Genomic DNA, 17,693 nt, shown 5'->3' with positions numbered 1-17,693 from the left:
TGTTTAAATGAGCCACAGATGTGCGGGCATCAAAATACCATTGTTTGCAAAATGTTTGTGAAGTCTTCCAAGTTAAACATTTCTAGGAGTTCTCCAATCTGCTAAACTAAACAGCATGCCAAAGGCTCCAATACAACGCCCACTGGTTATTAAAAATAGCTCAAGCGCCAAAAAATCAACTTGGCAATAGAAGTATCTAGTTCGGAATGCAGGTTCATATCAAGCACTTCTTCTCAGATGATGGGCTGCCGATTTTTTCTCCTTTTCCATAGAGCCCCTGACTTCCCGGGACCTTTTTGTCTAGGTCACCTTGGAGGAAGGGTGCAAGCAATCAGCTGCAGCCTTCGGTGCTTTCTGACAGGGGAGCTGTTTCCACACTCGTTACTATTTGACATTTTGACTAGATCGACCAGTTAACGACCAGTCAATTCGGCCAGACTATAATAAAGCAATCAGTTCAGTCAAAGTGGTCAAACGTGACCCGAGTGTAGACACAGGATCGAAAAATCCAATTTCAGGTACATTTGCAAAATTTAAATGATCTCTTTATTTCTAACAATGTATTTCTCCTAAACTAAGAGCATTACACCTGCACACATTTTAGGGGTTTTTGTGAGATACTTTGCAAGGCTGTTCGAAACCCCAGAGTGCTAAGTAGGCATCTTGAAAAACCCTCCACTGTCCGATTCTGTGAGAAACGGGACAGTCCCTTTTGATCGGTGTATCACACACTTAGCGCAGTGCCTAGCATGATGTAGATATTTACAAAAACACCTGTTGGGGAAAAAACCCCACAGGAACAGACCCGTTAATACGAGGAACAAACTAATGGTTGCCAGGGACGGGGGAGAGAATGGGGGATGAGCAACTTGGGGGAAGGAGAGGAGGAAGAACAGGCTTCCGGTTATGGGATGAATAAGTCACAGGGCTGGAAGGCACGGCGTAGACTCGTCCGATCACTAGGTTGTACACCTGAAACTCATGTGACATTGAGTGTCCACTATACTGCAATTAAAAAAATGTTTTTAATCTGTGAGAGGCCAGAAAGGAGGGATGGAGGGAGCTCTCCCGCTCACGATGGAAGTTGGGAGGTGGTCCCCAAGCTGTGTTTACATTTCGGTAATTAACAAGTTAGTAAATTACCGATTAACAAACAAATAGATCCCGACTGGTTGTTAACAAATGTGGACCGATCTGCTGCCTTGGACAGGGATTTAAATACAGGAGTAAAACCTTGTCAACAGGTTGCAGAGCAGGAAGCCGATCTGAATCTGGGCGGCACACCCCGTGAGCCCGCACGACTTTGAGAAGACCGCAGGCGCAGGCCTGTGAGGAGGTGCTCTGAGGCCATCCCCTACCCGCCTCTCTATCTCCTGAGTGGGGTCTGTCACGAAACATTTTCTCATCCCTCCCAGGTTCGGAGGAGGTGTGGGGCTTTGCGCCCTGCCCCCTCAGAACAGAGCTGCAGGATATAGAACCGCATAGCCTCAGCTCAGAGCTGGCTCTTCAGCGACAGGGAATCCCTCAACTCGTGTGGTAGCCATCTGTTCCCTTTTGTCCTTCTTTCATAGCGAGCGGGACGAGGCCTTGGGAGCTGGCACCTTTAGCTACTCTTCCGTCCACCGTCTATGTAAGTGATCAGCTGAATCTGGAAGCAGCTTCTAGCACCTTGACGGGTCGAGCCAGTCAGGCCGTGGCCTTGGCTTGGGTGTGTACTTGACGCTCCCGAAATGTATCCTGCCTCCAAGTACCGAGTCTTATTTAGCCTTTCCTGCCTCTCCCGGTACACCAGCCAGTGTGTGTGGGCCGAGAAGATCGGAGAGAGAAGTGAGCTCTGGAGGGCAACACTTAAGGAGCAGGTGAAGCAGGAAGGGGCTGAAAAGGAAGCTGAGGATGACGACGAGAGAGAAGAAAAGCCGGGACCGAGTGCTTTCTACAGCCCGTTTACTGTTAGCCATCTGTGGGTTATCTGCGTGGGGGGTTATCCATGAAGCCCCTTCCATATCAGTTTTCAATCCCTTGGTTGACTTGAGATGAAGACCTCCAGGCACAGGAGGAGTATGCTGACTGCTTTTAGCTCCACGTTCCTGATGGACTCTAACATGTACTAAAACAATCGTAGATGATGCTTTGCTTAATATTTGCCTGTCTCTGCCCCCCGACATTAGCATGGATAATAGCACTGGGTATCCAATGAAAGTGTGTGTGCTATGTTCATGAGCTCATTAAAAGCATGAGTAGCTAATTGGGAAGCTATTGTCTTTACAAGGGCGGCGGAAGATAAAATCTATCCTCACATGGATCCGAGGCATCCCACTTAATATACATCTTCTGTGTATCCAACACATTCTCTGAAGTCAAACTCTGGTTTGAATAGGCAAAGCGAAGGGACAGGAGCTGGCCTGACCGTGTCAGAAATACAGGGCGGCAAACCAATTAAATAACATTTAAAAGAGGGAATAGTCATGCTGGGTTCCGTTCCTGGCTTTTTCCATAGAGGAGCAGTGACCGCCAGGAGGTACAGGGGGAATCGGGGCGTGTCTGACCCCGCACCCCTCCCCACATTGCAAGCGCTCTGTCCCTTCAACAGCAGGGCTAGGTCACAGAGGTTACATGTCCAAACTCCGGAGCCAGATATCGGCTCTAAATCCTAGCTCTTCCACTTACCAGCTGTGTGCGTTTTGGCAAATCACCTAACGTCCTCGTGCCTCAGTGTCCTCACCAGTAAGTGGTTATGATGATGAAATCTTTCTCACAGAGATATAAGGAGTGCTAAGTTTGCAAAACACTTAGAACAGTGTCTGGCACGTGTAAGTGCCACCTACAGAAGTACTACCATACGTGTAAGTGTTGGCTATTACATCAGTAAGTATTTGTTGGGTTTTAACTTCTGTAGAGAGAAGGATAGAATCTGACAGGTTCACCACGGTAGATCCTCCATTTAGCACAGTACACAGCAGGTGCTCGATAAATATTTGTGGGCCAATTCCTCACCATAGAGGTGAAAAATTGAATTTAGGGGCACCTGGGGGGGGGGCTCAGTTGGTTACGCACCTGACTGTGGTTTTGGTCATGATCTCACGGTTTGTGGGTTCGAGCCCTGCATGGGGCTCGTGTTGACAGTGCAGAGCCTGCTTGGGATTCTCTCTTTCTCTCTCTCTCTCTCTCTCTCTCTCTCTCTCTCTCTTTCCCTTTCTCTCAAAACAAAGAAAATAAACTTAATTTTTTTTTTTAAAAAAGTTGAATTTATAGAGCAATACAGGCAGAAAGAGAGACACACAGCCAAACACCAGTGAGCCAATCCTTAATCCCTTACTGATGCTAATACCAGAATTTGGTCCTGAATAATGTGTCTGATGAAGCTTGAATTAGAAATACGCACAAGGCTTCAAACAGAGACATCAAGGCCAATGGCAGATATACTTACCCCAACCAACTAGACAAAATTTAAGGATATAATTGGGAACGTAGATGTTGAAGACTCGGACCAGAGAGATATACATGTGGACCCCCTCCAGGCCCATCCAAGTCAAAGAAACGAGCAGGAAGTAATGAAGCGCCCCTGCGGCTGTGATACACAGTCCCGCCTTCTGAAATGACGCGGACCAGGAATTGACCAGAAATGCCAGGTTTAGCATCAGTAGTGCTGTGCACAGGTTGATCAGGATTTTGGAAGGATGATCTTTTCGAAGTTTGCTAAAAGAAAAGACACAGTGTTCAGTTAGGTAGGGTCTCTGGTTTGAATCAAGCATTGCCACATCTGATCTGCCTAATAAGTGAAAGAACAAAAGAAGTGACTGTTGAACTTGCTCGTTCTACCTTACACGTCTGGATTTTTGAGCTCCCCACCCTCTTTCCAGGTAGTCAAAGTATCCTAAATCCGGTGCCCTTTACTAACAGGAATAATACTAACCTCAGGCAGCTAAGCAGCCCCCTTTTACTTTTCTTTTACTTTCTCCTTGTCTTTTTCTCTTGGGGAGAGGGGAGGGAGGCATTTCCTGAATACTACCATTCTATCATCGCTCCTTCAGCAGACTCAAAGCTTGATCTACTTCGTTACTTCTTGTGCTGTTGATTTTAGCCACCCTGACAGGGGTGAGGTGGTATCTCATTGTGGTTTTGATCTGCATTTCCCTGATGATGAGTGATGTGGAGCATCTTTTTGTGTGTCTGTTGGCCATCTGGATGTCTTCTTTCGAGAAATGTCTGATCATGTCTTCGGCCCATTTTTAATCGAATTATTTGTTTTTGGGGGGGTAGTCAGTTGTATCAGTTTTCTTACATATTGTTTAAACCATTGTATTGTACACGTTTTAGAAGTTTATTTATTTATTTTTTAGTAATCTCTACACCCAACGTGAGCCTCGAACTCACGACCCTGAGATCAGGAGTCACACACTCTTCCGACTGAGCCAGTCAGTGCCCCAGTTTTTTATATATTTTAGATACTAACCCTTTATCAGATATGTCATTTGCAAACATCTACGCTAGAGGTAGAATATTTTCAAATCTCAGAAGGCTCCTTCGTTCCTTCTCCCATTCAATAACAACCCCCACCTCCCCCCGACACATACAGTAGAAGTAACCAATATTTTAGCTTTTGTCCCCACAGGTTTAGTTGGGCCTGTACTTAGTACTTCATGTAAATGGAACCATGCAGTATGCTTTCCTTTTTTTCTGGCTTCCTTTTGGCCCAACTCTGTGTCTATGAGCGTTTGATATTATGTTGTATTGTTCAGAAGCAGTTCATTCTTTGTGTACTGCTGTGAAGCATTCCGTTTTATGAGCATACCACAATTTATTCATCCAGTCAACTGTTAATGTACATTGGGGTTGTTTCCAATTTGGGGCCACTATGAATGAAGCTGCTGTGAATATTCTTGTGTATATCCTTTGGTGGACACATGTCCACATTTCTCTCGAATAGTAAAGTTTCCGGGTCAACAGCTAGATATATATTCATCTCCAGTACGTATCGCCAAAGAATTTTCTAAAGCATCTGTGCCATTTTGCATCCCTACCAGTAACGTATAAGAGTTCCATTTGAGGGGCGCTTGGGTGGCTCGGTTGGTTAAGTCCGACTCTTGATTTCAGCTCAGGTCATGATTTCATGGTTCGTGGGATCAAGCCCCGTGGAGTGCAGAGCCTGCCTGGAATTCTCTCTCTCCCTCTCTCTGCCCCTCCCTGGTTTGTGCACACTCTCTCTCTTTCTCTCTCACTCTGTCTCACCCTCTCAAAATAAATAAACATTTTTAAAATTTTTAGAAAAGAGTTCCAGCTGTTCCACGCCCTTTTGGGCACTTGCTCTTGCCAGTATTTTTAATTTTAGCCATTCTGGTAGGTACACAGAAATATAACTGTGGTTTTAATTAGCATTTCACTGATGAATAATGATGTTGAGAACCTTGTCACATGGCTATTAGCCATATGAATAAAGGTTAGGGTTACACATGGATATCCTCTTTTGTGAGGTGCCTGCTCAAGTCCTTTGCCTACTTTTTTAAATTAAACATTTGTACTTCATTTTTTAATTTTTATTTATTTTTATTATTTTATTTATTTTATTTTTTTAATTTACATCCAAGTTAGTTAGCACATAGTGCAACAATGATTTCAGGAGTAGATTCCTTAATGCCCCTTACCCATTTAGCCCATCTCCCCTCCCACAATCCCTCCAGTAACCCTCTGTTTATTCTCCATATTTATGAGTCTCTTCTGTTTTGTCTCCCTCCCTGTTTTTATATTATTTTTGTTTCTCTTCCCTTATGTTCATCTGTTTTGTCTCTTATAAGTCCTCATATGAGTGAAGTCATATGATATTTGTCTTTCTCTAATTAATTTTGCTTACCATGATACCCTCTAGTTCCACCCGCATAGTTGCAAATGGCAAGATTTCATTCTTTTTGATCGCCGAGTAATACTCCATTGTGTGTGTGTGTGTGTGTGTGTGTGTGTATGTGTGTGTGTGTGTATACATATATATATATACTACATGTTATTTTTCCATTCATCCATCGATGGACATTTGGGCCCCTTCCATACTTTGGCTATTGTCGATAGTGCTGCTATAAACATGGGGGTGCCTGTGCCCCTTCAAAACAGCACACCTGTATCCCGTGGATAAATACCTAGTAGTGCAATTACTGGGTCACAAGGTAGTTCTATTTTTAGTTTTTTGAGGAACCTCCATACTGTTTTCCAGAGTGGCTGCACCAGCTTGCATTCCCACCAACAATACAAAAGAAATCCTCTTTCCCCGCACCCTTGCCAACATCTGTGGTTGCCTGAGTTGTTAATGTTAGCCATTCTGACAGGTGTGAGGTGGTATCTCATTGTGGTTTTGATTTGTATCTCCCTGATGATGAGTGATGTGGAGCATTTTTTCATGTGTCAGTTGGCCATCTGGATGTCTTCTTTGGAGAAGTGTCTATTCATGTCTTTTTCCCATTTCTTCACTGGATTATTTGTTTTCTGGGTGTTGAGTTTGATACGTTCTTTAGAGATTTTGGATACTAACCCTTTATCTGATATGTCATTTGCAAATATCTTCTCCCATTCCGTCAGTTGCCTTTTAGTTTTGCTGATTGTTTCCTTTGCTGTGCAGAAGCTTTTTGTTTTGATGAGGTCCCAATAGTTCATTTTTGTGTTTGTTTCCCTCGCCTCTGGAGACGTGTTGAGGAAGAAGTTGCTGCGGCCAAGGTCAAAGAAGTTTTTGCCTGCTTTCTCCTTGAGGATTTTGATGGCTTCCTGTCTTATGTTTCGGTCTTTCATTCATTTTGAGTTTATTTTTGTGTCTGGTGTAAGAAAGTGGTCCAGGTTCATTCTTCTGCATGTTACTGTCCAGTTTTCTCAGCACCACTTCCTGAAGAGAGTGTCTTTATTCCATTGGATATTCTTTCTTGCTTTGTCAAAGATTAGTTGGCCATACGTTTGTGGGTCCATGTCTGGGTTCTCTATTCTGTTCCACGATCTGAGTGTCTGTTTTTGTGCCACCTTTGCCTACTTTTAATTGTATTGTCTATCTTTCATCTGTAGGAGTATGTATATATATATATATGTATATATATGTGTGTGTGTATATATATGTGTGTGTGTGTTTGTGTGTATATACATACACACACTCATATGCATCCTACAAAAAAGTCCTTTGTCAGATATATGCATTAAAATATGCATTGTAAATATCTTCTCCCAATTTGTGGTTTGCCTTTTCACTATCTTAATGGTGTCTTTTTAAAAAAAAATTTTTTTTAATGTTTATTTTTGAGAGAGAGAGAGAGACAGAGTGTGAGTCGGGGAGGGGCAGAGAGAGAGAGAGAGAAAGAGAAAGAGAGAGACACGGAATCTGAAGCAGGTTCCAGGCCCTGAGCTGTCAGCACCAGAGCCCCATATGGTGCTCAAACCCATGAGACATGCGATCATGACCTGAGCCGAAGTCGGACGCTTAACCAACTGAGCCACCCAGGCACCTCAATGGTGTCTTTTGATAAAAGAAGTTCTTAAATTCAATGAAATCCAATTTATCAACTTTTCCTTTTATGCTTAGTGTTTTTGTATTGCTTTTTAAAAATCCAATTACAACCCCCCCCCCCTTTAGAGGAGCCTGGGTTGTTAGTTTTTCATCTATGCACTTCATAATCTAATGGATTTGACCTCTTCTTATTGTGATGAATAGGAACATTTTACGAAATTAACATGGTTACAGTGACAACAGCATTCATCAAACCAAATTAAACCTACTCAGAGCAGAACTTTATCAACTTACTGAAAAGCTATGTATGTCACCATTGCAACTCCCAGGAAAATGGAGGAGATTCCACATCCAATGTATGTTATAAGCACTAATATCCGTTCATTCACTGCATCCACTGCAGACCTGGATAAATCCTAGGAAATGCAATATATTGTATTTGATACATTTTCCAGAGCAAGTTTATGGTAAAAGCCTTCCAGGGATCACTAGCGGCAGGTTCTCAGGATATATAACATCTCAGCTATAGCTCTTACAAAACCGGGGTACGTGGATGGGTATACGATAAGACTGTATGTTGTTTTTTTGAGTATGCCTAGTGCAACTTACTGTGTACAGGTCATGAAGAGTCATCAACAGCACTGGAAGAACATTTAGTCCTTGGTTTTATTGTCATTAACATGTTCCACACTTAAAATATAACCAAACTAATAGAGGTGAATTTGGGATGCAAAGTGAATCATTATTTGAACTAAGCGTCCCCAAACACCACACAGAACATTAAAAAATGTTCCTTTTCTTTAGACTTTAAATAACTTTCATGAAATTAAGAGACAAAATGGGCTTTAGGGATCACATAATCCAGAAATGTCTTAACCTGAGGACCATAGGAAACCTGAAATGGCATGCAGAGTCATAGGAATCTGTGTGTGCCTTGTTCTGGACACAAGGTTCGCAGTTTTCCTCAGATGCTTATAGAGATTTATGAATTATAAAAGGTTAAGAAGCACTGGTCCCCCCGGTAGTTCCCAACCGGAAGTGATATTGCCCTTCTCCCAGGGACATTGGCAATGTCTGGAAACATTTTTGGTTGCCATAACTGGGGAAGGTGCTACTGGCATCTAGTGGGCAGAGGCCAGGGATGTTGCCCAACATCCTGCAATGCAGAGAACAGTCCCCACAGTAAAGAATTCTTTGGTTCAGAATATCATTAGTGCCAAGGTTAAGAAATCTCGGTCTACTCCCACCTTTCATGTTTCAGAAGACAAATCTAAGGTCCAAACAAGTGAACCAACCTGATCAAGATCAGATAGGTAGTTAGTGACAGAACTGGGATGTGAGCCCTGGTCTTTTGATCCCCTACCAACTTGGAGAGAACTCAAACGTAATTCCTACAATTCAGTAAGTATCAATGGAGTGCCTCTCCTTTGTTGAATAAACATGGTTAAAAAAGAAAAGAAAAGGAATATAAAACAGACACTCGGCCCTCAAGGAGCCTACCATTAGTAGGAGAAACAACTCGTGCACAACACATTTAGATAACAGTATATCATATATATAATAAAGTAAGTTAAGAAAACTAAGAAAGTACTCAGAAAGGGGTCGAGAAGAAGAAATACATTTTAGAGCCATCGTCTTCCTTCCTTCCTTTTTTTTTTTTTTTTAAAGTAAACTCTACGTGCACCATGGGGCTCAAACTCACAAGCCCAAGATCAAGAGTGGCATGCCAACTGAGCCACCCAGACGCCCCTTTGAGAGCCATTTTGGAGGAAACCTCAGCAAGTCCTGATGTTAGGGAGGGCCATAGGAACTAAAGAGACGATAGAGTTAACTAACTAAGGAGGCTCTAAGCCTGAATATGTGAATTGATCAGTAGCTCTTGTACTGTTCTTGCAGCCTGACAATTAAAATTTTTAATGACGATACCCTTTGACCCAGCAATTCTACTGCCATCAATCTATCCTACAGAAATAGTTACACCAGTGTTAGAAGATAAAATGAGTAAAAATGTGTCTTACAGCATTGCTCATGATGGAGGAAAACAGCAACAACTAAAACGCCTGTCTATTGGGGACCGGTTAAATTCACTGTGTTAAATCCACACAAGAGAATTCTATAAAGATGTTGTGAAAATTGAAGTAGATGGACATGTATTTGCCCAAAAGGTGTCCCATTGTATTGTTTAGTGCAAGGCCAGTGGCAGAAAGAGGGTGAATACTTTGATCCCGTTTTTATAAACTAACAACGTGTTAATATACACATAGGAAAGGAATGTGAAAGAATGTATATAAAGGTGTTAAAGGTGGTGATCTTGGGGTGCCTAATGGCTCAGTCAGTTTTTAAGCATCTGGCTCCTGATTTTAGTTCAGGTCATGATCTCACATCATGAGACAAAGCCCCGTGTCCAGCTCCATGCTGACAGCACAGAGCCTACTTGGGATTCTCTGTCTCTGTCTCTGTGTCTCTCTGTCTCTCTGTCTCTCTCTCCCCCCACCTGCCCTCCCCCCCCTCAAAAATAAATAAATAAACTTTAAAAAAAGGTGGTGATCTCTTGGGAGGGGGATTATAGGGACCTTTTCTGTCATGTTTGAATTTTGAGAAGCAGACATTACTTTTACAAGGAGAAAAAATAAATATTTATTTCAATCTGCCTTACTTCGGATGGACGAAGAGGGGGCTTTCTCCCCCTTGCATGCCACTTTTCCATAAGAGTTCACACATATATTTCTGGTCTGTAATCTAATAAAAGTTGTCCAAATTCTATCAAGGAGCGATTAAGAGACAACTCACCATTAAGACTCCAAAATGGGTGAGGTGGTCACACTGACAGATTGTGTGATTTACGTCTGTTTCCTTTACTTTACAGCCTGACGAGTTCCATCCACCTTGCCCATCTGCAGGAGACAGAAGGGAATTTCAAAGCAATTTTGTTTTTCTCAGAAATGTTTAACTTTTCATTATGGGCACCTTCCGAGCGTGTGTTATAATTAGTATTCTTTGTTAAGAGAATAAGATAGAGGTATAGTTGAACATTGAAATGAAATTAAGTCTAATAGGTGAAATTGACTTTTTGGGAACTTCATGCATGGCATGCCCCCTTTGGCTCTCACTTCCAGTTCTGGCACAGGAACTTCTACGGATTCCTGCCCGAGATGAGGACAGACTCTAATCACGAACAACAGTTATGCCACCATGCTGGAGTGACAGAGTAAGAACTGTTTTCTTAAGCAGCACAAATAGAAAACAGGTAGATCTAGAACTTTCTGAAGGACATGAGCTATGGAATATGGGCTGACCTTTCGGCCTGCTTGGTGGCCCCAGAATAGACATCTGAAACAACCAGTTCAAGCCAGATCATGGTCTGTCACTCCTCAGGGCCAATTAGAGTCTCTGGTTTACTTGACACTTGCCTAGTTTCTCACTCCTGAGCTTATTTAGGGGTTTTAAAACCAACCCTCGCACCTCCATAACCTGTAGATCTCAGATACTAGGCCAGATCTAGAGTACAACGTCCAGTGTAGCACTAGACCAGAGAGGTTATCATAAAATAGGCAGCTAAGTGTCATTAAAATTTGTCCATCCAGGATAACTCCATAGATTCCAGAGGTTCTGGATCCATGGACAGAGGGTGGGGGGCAAAGGGTGACCCGGGAGAAGTCTGGCAACTGGCATTGGCCAGCATGCGGATTAACTTACTGAGGCTGTGGGGGTCAAGGCTCATCATTTTACAAGAATCTTATCCTGGGAGACTTGGAGAAGACCAGGAAAGGACATGCTATCCCTGTTGTAGGAAAGGACTGGTAGTCCCACATCCCAGGGAGTCAAGCCGGAGGAGAATTTCCTTTTTCTTCCAGAATTTCAGGGAGACTGAAAAGGGAAAAGTTCCCAGGCAGAGGGGCACATAGTCATTCTCGGCATTCCAGGGAAAATGGATTCTGGGTGGGAATACTTTGAGATTTGGCAATATCCCTGGAGATTCCGAGGGAGAAGGCAAGCCTAGGAAGAGCCCCTTTAGCAATCCCCAAGCCCAATTCCTTCTCTTACTGTCCCCAACGACTCATACCTAGCCAAACAGGAAGGGCCATTTGAGACCCCCCAGGAAGTCTTACCCCCTCAGTGAAAAGATAAAAAGATTGGGGCCCCAAGAGAGTCAATGGACTACCCAAGGTCACACAGTCAGTCTAGAAGAGATGAGGGGAATAAAGAAGATAGTAGATGTTGCAAATCTCCATGGGAAAACACAGATGAAAAGCCAGGTGTTCGTTTCTCAACTTGCTTCAAACAGCTCAAGGCCACTCTGCACCCGGTCTTTCAATTTTCCTTATTCCCGAGCTATATGATTTTTTTCTAATCCCCCAAATAAGTCTCTTATCAAGAAGAAAGGGCTTCTTTTTTTAACCTCCCATGCCCTAACTAGGTGTGAAACTGATATTCGTATCTTGGTCCGTCAGAGTTCTCTGTAGGGTCTGGTAAGACAGCACGGTTCCAAGTCATCCAACGGCCAACTAGAAAAATGGTCAGGGGCAAAGTCTCACTGAGAGCCGAAGACAAAGCTTGCTAAGAAAAATACTTACCGTTACTCCCAAAGTCCCAGAACGCACAGTGAACTTGATCGTAATTCTAGAAAAAAAAAAAAAAAAGACAAATCGGAGGTAAACATCTTTCCTTGTGATACTTTCCGCACGATGACAACTACACACAAGAAACATGTTTCTTCTTCATGTTTTTTTCAAACAGTAGAGACACACATACTTAGATCATTCGCTAGTTGGTTTTAAGACTAACCCCGGGTGACTTGGGGTTTACAAGTGAGAAAATGGCATGTTACCGAACGATGGTCTGGTGTGTGCCCTTTAAAATATTTGGTAAAGAGGAGTAATCAGAGCTTCTTCCAGATGTGCATCTGCCCTTATTTCATGGACCTTCCTCACAGCATGGCTCTCAAAGCCAGTCTTCCCTCCCGCCTCACAGGAAGAAAAAGAGACTGTCTCCTGCCCCTGAGCTGAAGGAGACGTCAACTTGTCAACACTTGCCGAGGGGGGAAAAAAAGAGCAGCAAGAAGGAGCTGAACATATTGATGAAGTACAAAATGAAATAGACAGACTTATGCATGAGCCAGTGAGGACATTTTGAAAGTACAACAGGAATATAACAAATTCTGCCAACCATTTTTTCAGAAAAGGTTGGAATTGATCGCCAAAATCCCAGATTTGGGGGTAACAGCATTTGTCAACCATCCACAGTGTCTGCACTGCCTGGGGAGGAGGGTGAAGAGACCCTGCATTATTTTTTTTCAATGTTTTTAAGTAGGCTTCACACCCAGCATGGGGCTTCAACTCACAACCTGGAGATCAAGACCTGAAGCTGAGATCAAGAGTTGGACGCTTAACTGAGCCACCCAGGTGCCCCGGAAGGGGGGCTGCATTATCTGACAAGAGTTGAAGTGACAGAATTTGAAGATATTCAATCAGGTTACAGAATAGATTTTTACTGTGATGAAAACCCTTACTTCAAAAATAAAGTTCTTTCCACAGAATTTCATCAGGACAAGAATGGCATTCCCTCTTCCAAGTCCACTGAAATCAAGTGGAAATCCAGAGAGGATCTGACGAAATGTTCCAGTCAAACACAGGATAGAGCCAGTAGGAAGAGACAGCGTGAGGCATCAGAGAGCTTCTTCATCTGCTTTACTGACCATTCTGATGCAGATGAGTTTGGAGGGGTCACCAAAGACAGTATTTGGCCAAATCTGTGACAGCGCTATTTCGTTCCCAAAACGGATGATGAAGGAGGGGGAGGGGAGGAAGAAGATGATGATGATGAAAATGAAGGAGGATTGGAAGATATTGATGAAGGGGGTGACGATGAAGGTGAGGAAGATGAACGTGAACAATGAGGGGGAGGAAGGAGAGGAGGAGGAGGAAGGAAAAGCTGACTAATGGAACACACATGGATTCCAACCTTTCTTTTGAAATTTCCTCGTCCCTGAGAGCAAGTAGCTCTCTTTCTTTTCCCCCTCCTCTTGTGCTCATTCACCCTGTTTTTTGAAGCCTCTTTTCTCCCCTTTTATATCATGGTTCTCAACTTATTGTGGGGGGGAAATACCCGAGCATCATACAGTGGGAAAATAATCTCTAGCCCTTTCTGTTCCAGATGAACTTTTATCCCTTCCTGTCTCAACAAAACTTGATGGAGTCAACACCACCGTGCTCTGTGGGAAAACAGAAAAACTTTCTGCCCCCCTAGTTCCGCTGGAGTCTGGAGGGTGCTAGCCCCTGTGTAGGAGGACACATAATTCTAGCTTTTTCCCTACTTTCTCTGTATATTGGGCTCAGAGATTACAGTGTTCCTATGGGAATATGAACAGTTAGCATTACCCACGTGTACCTGTCCACTTTCTCGTTTAAAACAAACAAACAAACAAACAAACAAAAAACCTTTAAAAAATGGGGTTATAGAAGGTCAGCAGGGGCGCCTGGCTGGCTCAGTCAGTTAAGCGTCCGACTCTTGATTTCGGCTGAGGTTGTGATCTCATGGTTCGTGAGATCGAGCCCTGTGTTGGGCTCTGCACTGACAGCGCAGAGCCTGCTTGGGATTCTCTCTCTCCCTCTCTCTCTCTTCCCCTTCCCTGCTCATGCTCTATCTCTCAAAATCAAGAAATTTTTTTTTTTTAAATAGAAGGTCAGCCAAGGGTTGGGTTTGAGATGTTTGGGTGGGGTAAGTGGGCATTCTGACAACATAGCTTCTCCTCTGGCACGTTTAGCTGTGATGTTTAACGGACATCCTTGCAGTTGAAGATGACACTTTGATAAAATGACATTCTCTCCTAATAATGACTTGAGCCCAACCAGTCAATGGGAGAGTCAGCAGAACCTGTAGGATCATATTTGGAATTGACATGCGTTATTGTAATTTTGTTTCTATTTATGTTTAAATTTTCTTTTTGTTTCACTGGAAAGGAACGATGATGCTCAATTTGTTAAAAGTGTACAAGTGGCTTTGTTACAGTAAAACTAAACATGTACACACACAATATACATACATATATATATATATATATATATATACATATACATATATAGTAACACAGGAATTTGTCACACTCTCCTGGTGCAAGACCCAGGAGGAGCCTCTGGATGGTCAGTGCAGGTCTGACGTGGGGTAGGTGTTCCTGATGGGACTTTGGAATTTGGAGCTCACGGCTGAGATTAAGCCTTATGGATACCAAGTTGAGCTGCATATGCTTATTAGACCCAGCGGGCATTGCTGGGGCCTCACCAGCTCCTAGAATGTCCAGAGAGCTGGAGACAATGAGAAATTGGTTATTGGTGGATGCCTGGAGAGCTGGGGCCCCTGCTGGAACTGAGAGCTCTTACCCATCTAACATGTTCCATTTGGTATCTGTTTTTTATTACTTCCCTCTCCCACTCTTCCTTCTTCCCCTCTAGAATTAAGACCTGTGAAAAATATGCTGTGCCATATGGTCTTCTAGATTGGGAATAAAGGAAACTATTAAGACTTCACACTGGACATACATTAACATCAAAGAATGGAATAGTAGTTCATTCTTATACTACAGCTAAATTTGATCATTTAGTAATATATACCGTATGTTATGCCATATGACTATGGCTTTAATCCTTTGGTGATAATTAATACATATTTTGATGCTCTCCATGGCAATTCAAAAGGATAAAAATGTCCAATTATTTTAAATTGCTTGCCTCACTCAAAAACAAATGGAATTAAATATCATTTAGTGTGATGGGACAACTGAAAGACCCACCCGCCCTAGTCAGTCCTCTCTGCCGATCTGTCATAGTGCTAGGAGCCCACCATTACTTAGTTATCCCCTGAAGCTATGGCATTATTTCTAGAAGGCCTTCATTACAACACATCTCTACTATCTGGAATGGGACGATCTTCATTGAGTCTTAGAATCACATATGTTAAGTAGCCAATTATGTTTAACAAGAAATTCACGAGGGGTTCTGAGGCCTTTCTATTCCGAGGTGAAAATGGGTATGTTACCTGGTTTCCTCCAACATGCTGCAGAGAAATAACCACTGGGTCAGCCAAGTTTTGAATTGATGTATGTGAAACGCTGGCACTCACCACAAAGGTAGTTAATGCTTTAGTGACATTTTTGGTCTGTAGATGAAACATATAAGGAAGAGGGGTTCAGGTCCTAAATTTCCAACTTCTTGCCTGTTAATTGACTCAGAATTATTAATGCATGGCACTAGGTACAGAAATATAGAAAAGAAATTCACAAGCTGAGAAGAAATCTTTATTTTTTATTTATTTTTTAATTTTTTACAGATTTCATTTATTTTCAGAGTAAACTCTGCCCCCAACATTGGACTCAAACTCACGACTCCAAGGCCCAGAGTCGCGTGCTCTAATGACTGAGCCGCCCGGGGGGCCCCTGAGAAGAAATTTTTAGAGGTCATTTAGCTCACCTCCTGTCTTCACATAAGGTCTCAATTTTACCCAGCTAAAACAATTCACTAATCCCAGCCACATACCCAAATATCTATTAAAAAAAAAAAGCATTGGCTTTGTTAATATTTTGTTGTTACCTGCAACTCAGTACCGCACTAGGAACAAAGTGAAACTATTCCCGACTTTGATAACTCTCTGAACCCTGACACTTGGGGCACTTTCAGAAGATGCCACATTTCTGAGCCCTGAAGCCACTGAGAACTGGGTGATTGTGAACACAGCCCGGGGCTCTGCTAGGAAGCTACTCATTTCATGTTCCTGCCCAGCTGTGTTCATCCAAAACCAGCCTAGTGGTTCAATGCTCCCTTCCCAGAGGAATTCCCCCGGGGTAGCATGAGGAAGAGGTGGATCTACAGCACAAAATGGTGGCAAGGGCCCTGGCTGACAGTCAAAAGACCAAGTGCTAGCCCAAGCCCTCTTGTTCCTTGAAAGCCTCTTCCCCTCTCTTACACTGATAACAGAAAGAAAAGTGGACCCGGTGATATCTAAGAACCCTCTCAATTTAGTCTAAGACATACAGTTTTCTGTAGTGGAGATGCCAAAAGAGGGGCAACACACAGAGACCCAGGACTTAATTAACCTGTCCTCAGGTTTTATTTTCCTTTCCTACAAAATGGCGGCCATGCGGGAAAAGGAGCTAAATCATTTCTCACTCTTCCACTCTTTGGTTCTAGGCTCAAGTTTTACCAGTTTCACTTCTGAACCTTTTAGAGAAGTTGTTCCCTCTGCCCACAGCACTCCTCCATCCTTCTCCCTGCCCCCTTTCATCTCCTAGCTTCTACTCAACCTCGGGTTTCAGCCAACACCTCTGTAGGCCTTTCCTGATCTCCCGGACAAGGGTAGGTGTTCTCTTCTATGCTCCCAGAGCCCCTGTGCCATATTGTACTTGCCTAATGCTCCGTCCTTCTCCTAGAGAGCTGCCACTAGTGGAGGAGGAGGTGCGTGTTTTCCAAGAGGGGTGTCTTAGCAACAATTTTTTTTAATATATGAAATTTATTGTCAAATTGGTTTCCATACAACACCCAGTGCTCATCCCAAAAAGTGCCCTCCTCAATACCCATCACCCACCCTCCCCTCCCTCCCACCCCCCATCAACCCTCAGTTTGTTCTCAGTTTTTAACAGTCTCTTATGCTTTGGCTCTCTCCCACTCTAACCTCTTTTTTTTTCCTTCCCCTCCCCCATGGGTTCCTGTTAAGTTTCTCAGGATCCACATAAGAGTGAAACCATATGGTATCTGTCTTTCTCTGTCTGGCTTATTTCACTTAGCATTACACTCTCCAGTTCCATCCACGTTGCTACAAAGGGCCATATTTCATTCTTTCTCACTGCCACGTAGTACTCCATTGTGTATATAAACCACAATTTCTTTATCCACTCATCAGTTGATGGACATTTAGGCTCTTTCCATCATTTGGCTATTGTTGAGAGTGCTGCTATAAACATTGGGGTACAAGTGCCCCTATCTTAGCAATAATTTTTAAAGTAATATGGTGTAATGGCAGTTAAGATTTTGATCAAAAGATGTTATAGGAAGATGCATCAAAGCAAGGCCGTGAGACTCGGGACCCGGGGGAAAGGGAGCTAGAGGATGGCATCTCTTCTAAGTAGCCCGCCCAACAATCAGGGGCACAGGCCCCTGGCTCAGGTCATCCCCTTCAAAGTTAGAATCTTTAGTCTTCTGTTCTCCCATTGGACTGTAAGCTCTATGAGGGCAGG

At 43.1% G+C, this 17,693-nt stretch overlaps 1 pseudogene; it reads left to right on the top strand.

The window, feature by feature from the left end:
- Positions 1-12,305: 12,305 nt before the first annotated feature.
- LOC115507692 lies at positions 12,306-13,410 on the top strand (annotated as a pseudogene).
- The last annotated feature ends 4,283 nt before the right edge of the window (positions 13,411-17,693 follow it).

This window comes from Lynx canadensis, chromosome X (assembly GCF_007474595.2).
Source record: "Lynx canadensis isolate LIC74 chromosome X, mLynCan4.pri.v2, whole genome shotgun sequence".
NCBI lineage: Eukaryota > Metazoa > Chordata > Mammalia > Carnivora > Felidae > Lynx > Lynx canadensis.
Note: the sequence above shows the minus strand (reverse complement) of the source record. Positions and strands in the feature narration are given on the sequence as shown.